The 12,226-nt window shown below is 42.8% G+C and overlaps 1 protein-coding gene across 3 annotated transcripts in view; it reads left to right on the forward strand.

Annotated features, from left to right (window-relative positions):
• LOC119659323 (FERM, ARHGEF and pleckstrin domain-containing protein 1-like) overlaps positions 1-12,226 on the forward strand; it is a 215,551-nt gene that overhangs the window by 1,300 nt on the left and 202,025 nt on the right. The gene's annotated exons all lie outside the window — the stretch shown is intronic.

Raw genomic sequence — 12,226 nt, forward strand, 5'->3', positions numbered from 1 at the left:
CTCCCGTGGAAGTGGAGCACATTTTTCTCTGTTTGCGCAATAAGAATTGAATCAGACGTGGATGTTGGCCTGGGGAAGACAATTGTGGAGCAAAACATTGATTAGGTTGACTACGGAACCGAGGCAGTGGTTGGGAGATGAGCCTGGCGGTTGTGATGTCTCACTCTGATAAAGGTTTTTGGATGGGGTGGCATGAACTCCTCATCACTTTTTCTCCGAAGGATATGGAAGGGAGCGAAGGGATGGGGATCTTCCCGAAGGTTGCAATGATTCACGGTTCCATGTAAAACGCTTAAAGAATAAAGTAGGATTATTACAACAAGTTAGGGCCATTGGGGTTTATCTGTTCATTGTAAAGTTCTTAAGTCAAGGATGCGTAAAGATATGTGGGCCATAGTAGGCCGTATTTCTACGATTTTCCTGTGGGAATCATATTAAAAACTGGTTAAAATATGAAGGAGGAAGTTCTGTATACGAGAAAATTATAACTGATTCCTTTCAAATTTTATATGGAGGTTTTTCTAACCATGGGATCCTTAAAAATGAGCATTGTTTATCCTTGTAGACGTCAATAGATAGGATATTTTTAGGTGAGATGTCAAAGGTTTTTGCTAGACTCAACAGGTTTTACACAGCTCAAGGTTTTCGCATTCTCTTCGATGGGGTGCCTTTCGAGTGTCTTTCGTGGAACGAATTTAAGCTTCTTAAGAAGAAAGTGATGTTGGCGCTGCTCAAATACGCAGCTTATTAGTATAATTTTTACATTTCTATGGTTCGTGGTTGGCAATTTGTCTGTGGAGTCACGTGCTTGTCCTTGAAGAGATATAAATATTTGAGCAGATATCCCAGAAATTTCGAAACTTTATCGCAAAAACAATAGCAATGAATGGGATAAGAAAAGAATTTCGGATGGAAATTTTGACTGTCGCGGTATTGTTTCTGGATTATTCCAAACGATCCCCAGGGTTGATAAAAATCATGATTATTTTTCGTTTTTGACAGATTTTTTGATTTAAAAAAATCAAATCAAATTGCAAAGAAAGAGATGGGACTCTGGACAGCATTCCTCTTCCCCTTGTAATGCGCTTTTGTACTCTGGGAAGTGAAGGGGTAGCAGACGCGAATCCGGTATCGCGTTGCTCCAGACGGCTACCGCAAAGCACGCTCTCTTGACCTGGAAGCCGGGTTCTTACAGACTTCTAACTACAAGATTTCGGTCCAGGTTAAGGAGCATCACAATCACAAACTGCTACGTACCAACGGAGATTCCCGATATAGTAGAGAAGGATGCTTTCTACGAGCAATTAAACGCAGTCCAGGACAGGCTTCCTAAAGTTGTTGGGTGATCTGAACGCCAAGATACAACAGCTTCCTCGAACATCTGATGGAGAAACACGGTCTTCGCGACCGCAATGATAATGGTGGGAGGCTCGTGGATTTCTGCAACTTACAACGTCTTGTAATTGGTGGCACATTGTTCGAGCACAGTGCGCGCCATAAGATCGGTTGGGTTTCAAATACCCACGCCGTACAAGCCATCACATCAAACACTTCGCGATCAGTTGTAGATTTAGGATTTGTCTTCTGGATGTGAGGCGCTAACATCAGCATCGAAAAGACTTCATAATCTGAGGGTCGCTTATGTTCGCTTGGGTGTTACGACCGCCTAAGTTCAATACGGCCGCTTGTATAGCAACGTCCACAAGAGGTGCAATATGATCTGGCTGACTGCAGAATCGCTAAAACGAACTGCTGAACGGAGGGGATTGAAGGCTCTATAGACCGCTACGATTCCACAGCTGTTATGACCCCATCATTTGATGAAAAACATTTCCACGCATGAAGTTTTTTACGTCTGGAAACAGATGGAAGTCACTAGGAGCCAAATTTGGTGAATACGATGGATGCTCCAACAATTCGAACTTGAATTCATGGAGTTTAGCCATTGTCAAAATGCTCTTGTGACCCAGTGGAATGTGCTGCTGAAAAAGATTTTTTTCTTTGGCGAAACCCATCTTTTTTCACGAATTTTCTACTTCAGCCGGTCTAAAAGGTTACAATAATTTTCAGAGTTTATTGTTTTACCAGTTTGCAAGTAATCCATAAACTAAATTCCTTTCGCATCCCAAAAAACTGATGCTAACACGTCCTTGACCGATTTCTGGACCCAAACTCCGTTTCAGAGCGGAAAACCACTACTCTTTAGCCTCTAGCTTTGATTCAGAATCATGGTGATAGCCTCAAGTCTCAATCATAGTGATGAATCGATGCATAAAATCCACTTTATCCTTTCGAAAATGCTCCAAATGTTGCCGAGAAAGTCGCATTCGAATATATTTTTGTTCCATTGTTAGCGAATGCGGCACCTATTGGGCACACAACTTTCTGAAATCCAGTACTTCAGTCAAAATATTGATTACACTGGCCAATGAGATGCCTAGGGCTTCTACTAAATATTTTTCAGCCACTAGACGATTTTCTAATATCGTACCCTGTATTTTTTCTACAATTTCTGATGTTGCTGTTTTTGGACGTCATGGACGTGGATCGTCTCCAAGGCTTGTACGACCCGTTTCAATTTAACAATCCATCTTTCTACTGTAGAAGAAGAAGAATCCTTGTACAATTTCAACGTCCGTTCATAAATTTCCTTTGCTTTTAAACCTTCCAAAAATAGAAATTCAATCACTGCACGATACTTAATTTTGTCCATTATAAAAAATAGTGTGACATGTCGATACTAAATAACTTGTGTTTACAAAAGAACAAATTGACAGATTGAAATGAAACTTCACATACGTTCGTATGAAGAGTGTACCAACATCACAAAAAAAATGTAGGCTAGCAGCTATGCCCTCTCTTTTCGAACCACAAAACTTATTGAACAACCTAGTATACCGCATCATGAAAGAGCTTGCATGTGGTTGCAAATCTTGCGATGGGCCTGTGGAGAAAGTTAACGGTTGACTTTTTATCCACGATGATGAAGAACTGAAGAGAAGACTTCACCATGGTTCTCAAAAGTATCACATCTGGTGAGATTTCTCCTCTTGTGGATGAAATGGGTAGCCACGGTAACATGCGGGTGCGGACTGTTGCCCCAAGCAGAAGAAAAATCATTTCGGCAATCAATGCATCCGAATGGAGTAAAACCTGGACTTGGTGGTCTACCTGCTGAGTTATTTGTCCCCGCATCTGCAGTTACTGCATATTTGCTGCTCCCGCTCGTACGGAAATCTTGGATATCCAAGACCTTTCCCAGAGATTAGAAGAAGGGGATGATTGTCAAGATCCCACAGAAGGGCACCCTTGTTGCTTGTGACAATTGAAGGGGTATTTGCGTGTACCCTGCCTTCGTAAAAATAATAGCTAAAATAATGTGGAACGCATTAAAGAACATCTCGAAAGCTTGACCGACAGAGAACAGGCTGGTGTGGCGTTTCTTTATATTGGCAGACATACGCCGATAGCGGTGGACCTCCTATTCCAAGGTGGAAGTATTGTGGGTGCCAGGAGCTCTGGCTTGTCTCCCAGAGTAGCGAGGAACGCTGTAGCTCTGGCCTGATGATGCTAAGAAATCTATTCAGGCCATTTCTCCAGCGCCTCCGGAAATCGAGCCTCGGCTGTCTTAGCTGCTCGTTCCTGATATGGATTTCTTGTCATCATCGTAGAAAAATTAACAATATATTCGGCCAACTACAAACGGCCGATCACGTAACTACTACGAGTCCAGCAAACAACTGCGTATGCCTAAACCGATATTTCTGGACGAATACCGGCGGCATCACCGAAAATACAGACAGCCCGAAGAACAAAAACCATCAAGATCAAAACGAGTGAATCGAAGAGCGGAAATAGATAAATACAAGCAACTATTTGTATTAGCTTCGACTCAGGAAGAAAAATTTAACAAGTTGGAATACCGGAAGCTCGGCGCTTGAGGTTTAAAGATTTTGTGTTAATCTATGTGAGCAACTCTTTATGTCCGTTTTTCCATTCGCATATAGCTAAGAATGCAAAATATTGCGTCATAAAAATTGATCTAATGCATATTCACGCATTTCCACTTTACTCTGTGCACGAAAGTATACATATATACACGTCCATCTTATTGAACACTATCCAGAAATTTCGTTAACATATAGTCCTCCTGCTCCCCAGTAATGAATACTGATACTCAAATAACTAAAAAAAGACAATCGTATTCTCGAAATCGTTCAAATAGCCGTGAGTCCGGGTTTTCTCAAAAGCTGTGGAACCAATTGACGCAATAGACGCAACGTGGTTACTCATGGAGAAACGCCGTGAGAAACATCGCCCTCTTTACATTGCATTTCAGGATCTAGAGAAAGCATTTCACATGAACTGATCTAGTATGCCCTACGACAACATTTAGCTCCAGAAGAACTGGTACGCTGTGTTCAATTGTTCTACCAGGATCCGATAAGTTCAAAGTACCGAGGGTGTATCAAAACCACTTCGCGTCTCCGTCGATGGTCATTCACTCCTCTTTGTTTGTATTATGGAAACTGTCACACGGGGCATTCAACGTCCAGTGCCCTATACACTGTTTTATGAAGATTATGTTTTCCTAGCGTCTAATAGCAAAAATTATCTCGAGAAACTTGTCCAAAAATGAAATGATCGCCTCATGCAACACGGTCTCAGATTGAATCTGAATAAAATTGAATTTTTGAAACCCGGAACTGAGCGATTTAAATACGTATCTCGGATCAATGCTATTAGCCATTGGAGAACTGCGTTATGAAATTGCTTCACGCATTAACGCAATCTGGATGAAGTGGCGTTCCACAACTTGTCTTTTTTGTGACCGACGTATCAACGAACGCGTCAAATCTAAAATTTATCGCAATGTCGTTCGCCCTGTCGCTCTCTATGGTCTTGAATGTTGGTCGACTGTAAAAAACAATGAGCGGCGCCTTGCGGTGAAGGAGATGAAGACAAGTGGTGTGGCACGATTTGATCACATTCGAAATTATGATATCCGCGATCGATATGGGGTTGCACCGATCGTGGAGAAATTGCGAGAGAGGCATATTCGAGGGTATGATCATGTAATTCTCACTGACGAGAACTCACTTGCCAAGAACTCTCCCTATCTGCATCAATGGACAGAGCATCGAAGCGTCGTTTCTGTCGATTCTCCAGGCATTAATACCGCTAAATCCGCTTTCGTTGCCTGGATGTTCCCCATACATTAACAGCGCTAGATCCGCTTTCACGGTCCTGTCTGAAGTTTGGAAATGCACTTATGCACCAAGGACAATTTGCAACCGTCCTGTGCTAGTTTTCTTTCTATGTTGCTATATATGAGTAGTGCATCAATATGCCAAGTTTGCATAACCGACCAGGAGCGATTCTTCTGTCAAGTTCAAGCAAACTATCATAGGAAGCGTTCCAGAGTCCCGGCCCTAGGACGGATCTCTGAGCTATCCCCGATTTGACCTCCATTCTCCTCTGACCCTCTACCGTCTCATAGAGCAGGGAGCGGTTCCTTAGATAATTCCTCAATACCCATAAGAGATAGTTTGGCACCTGGAAAGTATTGTTTGTGTGCCTAAAATGGCTTTCCATCTTAGAGAACTAAAAGCATTTCCGACGTCAAGCGTTACGAGGAGTACCAGCCGTGAAGATGGGTGGTTGTGTGCCCTGCTCGATGAACGGCATCCACGAACTACATGACACAGTGAACTGTGGATCTTCCCGCTTTAAAGCCAAACTGTCGTCAGGATAAGTCTCCGGCAGCAGGCATCGCTTCAGCGAGTCTACTTTTGATTAAATTTTCGGGCGCTTACCCAGCAGCGTCAGACATACAAAGTGGTCAGCACAAGTCTCGCTACTTTCCAATGAGATGGAAAAGTGCTCTCTTTCAGGCAAGCGTTGAATGTTTCGAGCCGTAGGTCTGGCCGATGTTGGAGCACTAGTTTGTATACCTCTGCTGGGATGCCATCGAGTCCTGGCGCCTTCTTCTTTTTCATGTTTGGCCTTAAGTGAACAGAGTTTTTGCAGGGCCCCATTTTTTCGGACTATCAGTTTGTAACCGAATCCCCACGGGACCCCATTCATCTCGCCGAACAAGTCCTGCCAGCAGCAAGCTCCTTTGGCTGTTCTGTACTCTGTCATTATGGTACATGCCTCCTCTCGTTCGCTGGAGTCTGTGACACTCCTTCCGGAGCTCTGCAATTTTCTTCGTCCACCGATATATAGAAGGCTTGCCACTTCTCGATGCCCTCCTGGGCATGGAAACTCCGCAGGTTCATTAATGAATTTACGACAGCGTTAGTAGCAGTGCGATTCGCGGAAAATACCAAAGAAGCGGAACTAGCGACAACAAACCCGCTACGGCATGTCAAGTCTCCAGTCGCAAAATACATAGTAGATAGCGGCCATAGCATTTCTTGGGACAACGTGGATATTATACAAAAAATACATACAGTCCACAAACTAGACGCCGCAGAAAGTCTGGAAATATTTAAACAGGGTAATGCTAGGTTGAACGCCGATATGGGCAATTGTTCATCTAGTTTGTGTCTTGTTTCTTATAAGCTTTTGGTTCTTCATTTGGATAACTATAGATGGTGCAATGGAACTTCTTTCTTCAATTGTCTCATGGTGATGTTTTCCTAGCATTTGATAGCAAAAATGATCTCGAGCAACTTGTCCAAAAATGGAAGGATTGCCTCATGCAACACGATCTCAGATTGAATCTAAACAAAACTGAATTTTTGACGACCGATCCCCATGAAATAGGCACAATCACTGTCAGCGGCAGTGATCTGCCCCCAGAACTGAGCGATTTAAATTCCTCGGCCAACGCTTTCAGCAAATGGAGAACTGTGTTATGAAATTGCTTCGTGCATTAACGCAAGCTGGATGAAGTGGCGTTCCACCACTGGTGTTCTTTGTGATCGACGTATCCTTCCTGTCGCCCTTTATGGTTCTGAGTGTTGGCCGACTATAAAACACAATGAACGACGTCTTGCGTTAATGGAGACGAAGATGTTGCGTTGGACTAGTGGCGTAATACGGTTTGATCACATCTGAAATGAGGATATCCGCGATCGCTATGGGGTTGCACCGATCGTAGAAAAATTGAACATCGAAGTCGATGGTAAACGACCAAAAGGCAGGCCGAAACAACGGTGCCTTGATACACTGGATGGGGATTTAAAAGCTTCGAGATTGCACCCAGATCAGGTATTCGATAGAGCTAAATAGCGAAACCGATCACGACGAGCCGACCGCGCTTGTCAACGGGACAAAGAAGATTGCCTCAAATTAGATGATTTTGTTTATTAACATTTGTCGTAGGTCGAGGCTTACAAAAGTTGTCAACAATCAGCCCTCAAAAATCATTTAAAATCACAAGTGTCCGGATAGTTGAGTGGTTAGAGCGCAAGGCTGTCGTACGGAAGGTCGCGGTTCAAATCTCACTGGTGGCATTGGAATTTGTATCGTGATTTGACATCGGATACCAGTCGACTCAGCTGTGAATGAGTACCTGAGTCAAAATCAGGGTAATAATCTCGGACGAGCGCAATGCTGACCACATTGCCTCCTAGTGTACCGTTACGGTCTTGAATGAAGTGCTCTAACACACTTCAAGGCCCTGATCCAACATGGATTGTTGCGCCAACGATTATTATTATTATTAAAATCACAATTCTATTGGTAATGTTTGGCATTTCTTCAGCTATGTATCCACAGTGGGAGCTGCCCCCATAGAAACTACACTAAATCCCCAAGAATACGTTCGTCTAAAGCTTTTTTATATGGAAATTTCCCAAAAAACTCAAGAGATTAAATTTGCTTCCTTTTCAAGGCACTTTTAAAATTACTCTCTTCCATTGAATTGTGCCCATTTACCTTGCGTAACTCCACAACAGGAAGTAAACAACAAACGAGACTCTTGTGCCAAACAGAAAACAACACCATTCAGACCTTGGAAGGGAAACATGAAAAAGAATTTCCCGGCACACGCCCACATATCCTGTATCATGTTGTTTGATGATTCAGCAGAAAAAAGCCTTACGATTGCTTGCCTCGTGCTTTCCAATGCGCGGTGGACCCTGAAGATGTATTATCATACCAAGCGCCATTTCATTGAGTGATGCTGTGGCAGCGTTTTCTGCTTTCGTGCCTTTTTCAATGAGGAATTCTTTGGGACTGAAAACTAAAATTATTTCAATTGATCTTAGCCAAGACTTTTTGACTGAACTAGAAATTGCAATGGAGTCACGAAAGCGTAGGACGTTCGGAGCAGCTGTTCCAGCATGAAGAACTCTCCCGTAGGCTGTGTTGTACTGGTAACCATGTGGTTTCCGAAGGTTTTATCATGTCGTTTCTATCGTTTTTTTTCACGACCCGCTTACAAATTATTCAAGAAATTGATTCTGATGGCGCCGTCGTTAATGAAACGAGATTCTTGCATGCATGTTGAATTGTTCTTGTGTGTAGACCTGAACGGCTTAAGGAGTCGTGGGCTCTGGTTCTGGAAACCAGATTCCTGCCGTTTTTTTCATTTGTTTCTCAAGCAACGAGGAGTGTGGCAGCTAAAGACCTCCTACGAGCCTTATTCGTTTTAAACTGTCCTTCGATATGCGTTGGTATCGTTAACATTGAAAAGATCCCGTGAACTGAGATGGTTTCTATCTTAACTGCGATAGGCATATTTTAGTGATTTTAGGCTCGCTGCCGACTTTCTAACTGGAAACGACTGCGCAAGAAGACCAATATCTTAAATAAATGATCAGATGCAAATCGACGATGTGAAGTGAGTCATATTTAAGTCCATTTAATTCGCGGTGACCTCGATAATTTTCAGGCCGTTGGCGGTTATAATTAGTTGTTACTGTGACGGTTGGACTTGGCAAATTGGCTTTGCATGTCTGCTGACTGTTTCAGTCATTTGCATTTATTGTCACTTGAAATTTTCGATGTCCATGCAGTAAATTGAACTGAGAGAGTGCAAGTAGTGCACCGGGACGAGGGCTTTCTGACCTATCAGTTATTTATTCATAAGGTCTGCAGTACGGCAACTACTGTCTATTATCAGGAAGTAGAATATTCTACTGACGTTGGAGACTAAATTAGTTATCTATTGGTCACCGGGGCTATGCAGAATACATTCTGATAGAGCAGCTTTTAAATTGTCATATTGATCGGTGACCTGACATGTCACGAAATCACTTTTTATCTGCCTATCAGAGCAGCTGAAATCATCTTAACACTGTCCTTCCAGGAATCCAACGACGTATTATTGGATGATCCGGCATTATATCACCTCAGGGTAGTTCTCATCATTTAAAAGCAAACATCATTCCACCAGGACAGAACTTAATCCTGAAGCAGCTCCCTTACAACCCCAACGACGGTGGAAACCTCATCGTCATCTTCCTGAACTGGGGCATGAAAACTACATTATCGGGGCCCCAGTGAGATTGAACACATTCGCACTCCATTGAGTGAGATTCGTTTCAAAAATCCTTGAAATGGAAACATTTCGCCTGTCCTCATCGCTCGTCGAATTGGAAAATGGAAGATTGAATTCAATGAGACGGCTGGCATTTTTCATTTGAAAAAGTGATTTAATGCATGTAGATACGTACAGACATGTGTGTATGTTCGCACCCTACACGGACGAACTCACGAGCGCGGTAGGCTGTGTTAGACTCCTTGAAAGGTCTACTCAGCTGAATGGAGAAAAGAATGAATGAATGTTCCTGATGTGTCCGGATGGAAAAACAAATTTGTCGACACGTGCGGAGAATATGTGATACTCGTAGCTCGACGAAAACAAGGAATAATTATCCCGCATATCGATATCCTGGTTTTTCAAGTTTCTGACGTTGCCTGGATACGAGTTATAAAGATGTTTACTGTATTTTGAAGGCGTTGTTTCTAATTACTCGTACCTATAAAATCGAATGAGTGCTACCTACTTCAGAGACGACTGCAGTGTGCGTCCTCACGACCATCAGAGTTTTTTCGAGTTCATTAAAACAATTTTTCAAGCGTCAATTTGTCTGATAAACATCCGTCGTTGAAAGATGTAGAAATCTTGGATTGCTTAACAGATGTTTGGATGCTGGAGTCATTTTAGTGAAAGGGGAGACTTCGGGTCAATAATCAAGCAGTTGCTTGGAAGCAATGGAAGGTGATTAATGAAATTATTTATATCTTCCTGTTAGTTTCATTCGGCTCAAAGACAAGTAGGCATAGGTATGACGAGTGTTTATGCTAACGTTTTGACGAGCAAATCGCGTGGAGAAAATCCGTTGCCAGCAAATAAAATAAAATTGAAAAATGCTGCCGGATTTCAGTATATTCATATCGATTTCGAAGAGTTGTCATTTTAAATCAACAGGATAACGTAGTAATATAAACTTTGACGTTACTAAAGATCACAATAGCCGGCAAATATTTAATCACGTTTTCGTAGAATAGCACTTATATTTCAATATTGGGAGATATCACACAGTGCAGCAATTATAGAGGTATCACGATGCTTAGTACCATTTATATCTCTTCTATCGTGCCATCTATGCGCCCATACCAAAGAGGCTTCACTCCAGGCAAATCAGCAACAGATCAGATTTTCTCTGTGCGGCAAGCGATGGAAAAACTGTTGGAATGTGGACATCAGTTGCACCATCTTTTCATCAACTTTAAAGTCGCTTATGATAGCATAGCCAGGGTAAAACTGTACACGGTCCATGCGTCCTCTTTAACCTGGCCTTCGATAAAGTGATCGGTGATGCTGAGGTAAATGCAAGAGATACAATTCTCTTTAAGTCCACCCAACTACTGGCCTATACTGACGATATCGACAAGATGGGAAGAACGACCCGAGACGTACAAACTGCTTTCATCCAGATCGAGCGGGCGGCGCGAGATCTTGGGCTGCACATCAATGAAGGCAAGACAAAGTATATCTATTTATTTAATTTAACGGACAACAAACAGAGTAAATTCCAATTAATTATTGTCCTCAGGAGGAGGAGAAAGCAAAAAACTTATGCTACGTCTAAAACTACTTAATGTAGGGCAAAGCCTAGGAATCGGAGAATGAAAGTAGACATCGAGCTATGGGAAGGGCACGTTGAAAATGTCTGCGCTACTTGTGTTATAAGACGCAGAACGGCAGGTGATCTCGTCAGCGGCGGAGTAGTCCATCAGACCCGAGGAAAGTTTAAAGAATGTGCATAGATCCAGATACGCTGTTGTAGGAAGGGAAGGTTCAGAAAGCAGAGGCGGGAGGGGTAGTCCACACGAAGGAAGCTTTTCTTAAAGAAGAGGGAACGGGTGAATTTACGTTGCACATTTTCAAGGGCAAGACAATCACACTTACGTGAGGATGACCAGATCACGGAGCAATACTCCAGGGTATTCCTCACAAGGAAATTGAATAGAGCTAAGGAGGGTTGGATGGAGTCAAAATCAGAGGAGGAGCATAGTAAAAAGGCAGACAATTTTGCTGCTCGATTGATGACATCGAGGCAATGGATGTCAAAGCGGAGCTTATTGTCTAAAGTGACTCCGAGGTCTTGAGTGGAATTTAAGCACGATAAGGAATGTCCGTTAAGATAGTAGGAGAAAGAAGTGGGTGAGGATTTTAGGGAGTAGCACATTGGGTGACACTTTCTGACGTTTAGCGCTAAACCATTAGTCGAGCACCAACGAACCAGAGTGTCCAGGTTAGATTGAAGGGAAACACAGTCCATAGGCGACGATATAGCGGAAAACAGCTTAAGGTTGTCTGCAAAGAGTAAACAGGGACAAGTAAGGAGCGGAGGAAGGTCGTTAATAAAAAGTAAAAAATAACAAAGGGCCCAGAATAGATCCCTTTGGGGCGCCAGAAGAGGGGTAGAAGGAGCGGGAAGTACAGCCGTCAAAAGAGACGCGGCAGGGTCGTTTGGAAAGGTAAGAGGCAAGCCATAAAACAAGTGGTATTGAAACGTTTAGGGAGAGAGTTTGGATAGAAGTATCTTGTGATTTACAGTGTCGAAGGCTTTAGCGAAGTCATTGTAAATGGTATGCACTTCTTGCCGTGAATTTAGACATTTGGCGACAAAGTTGGTAAAGTCAAGCAGGTTGGAGGCAGTGGACCTACTTTTAACGAAGCCATTTTGCTCTTTCACAATGTGTTGGCCAAAGTGGGCGGACAACCAGTCGCTGACGTATCTTTCCATGATTTTGGAAGAGG

The sequence above is a fragment of the Hermetia illucens genome, chromosome 6 (assembly GCF_905115235.1).
Source record: "Hermetia illucens chromosome 6, iHerIll2.2.curated.20191125, whole genome shotgun sequence".
Lineage (NCBI taxonomy): Eukaryota > Metazoa > Arthropoda > Insecta > Diptera > Stratiomyidae > Hermetia > Hermetia illucens.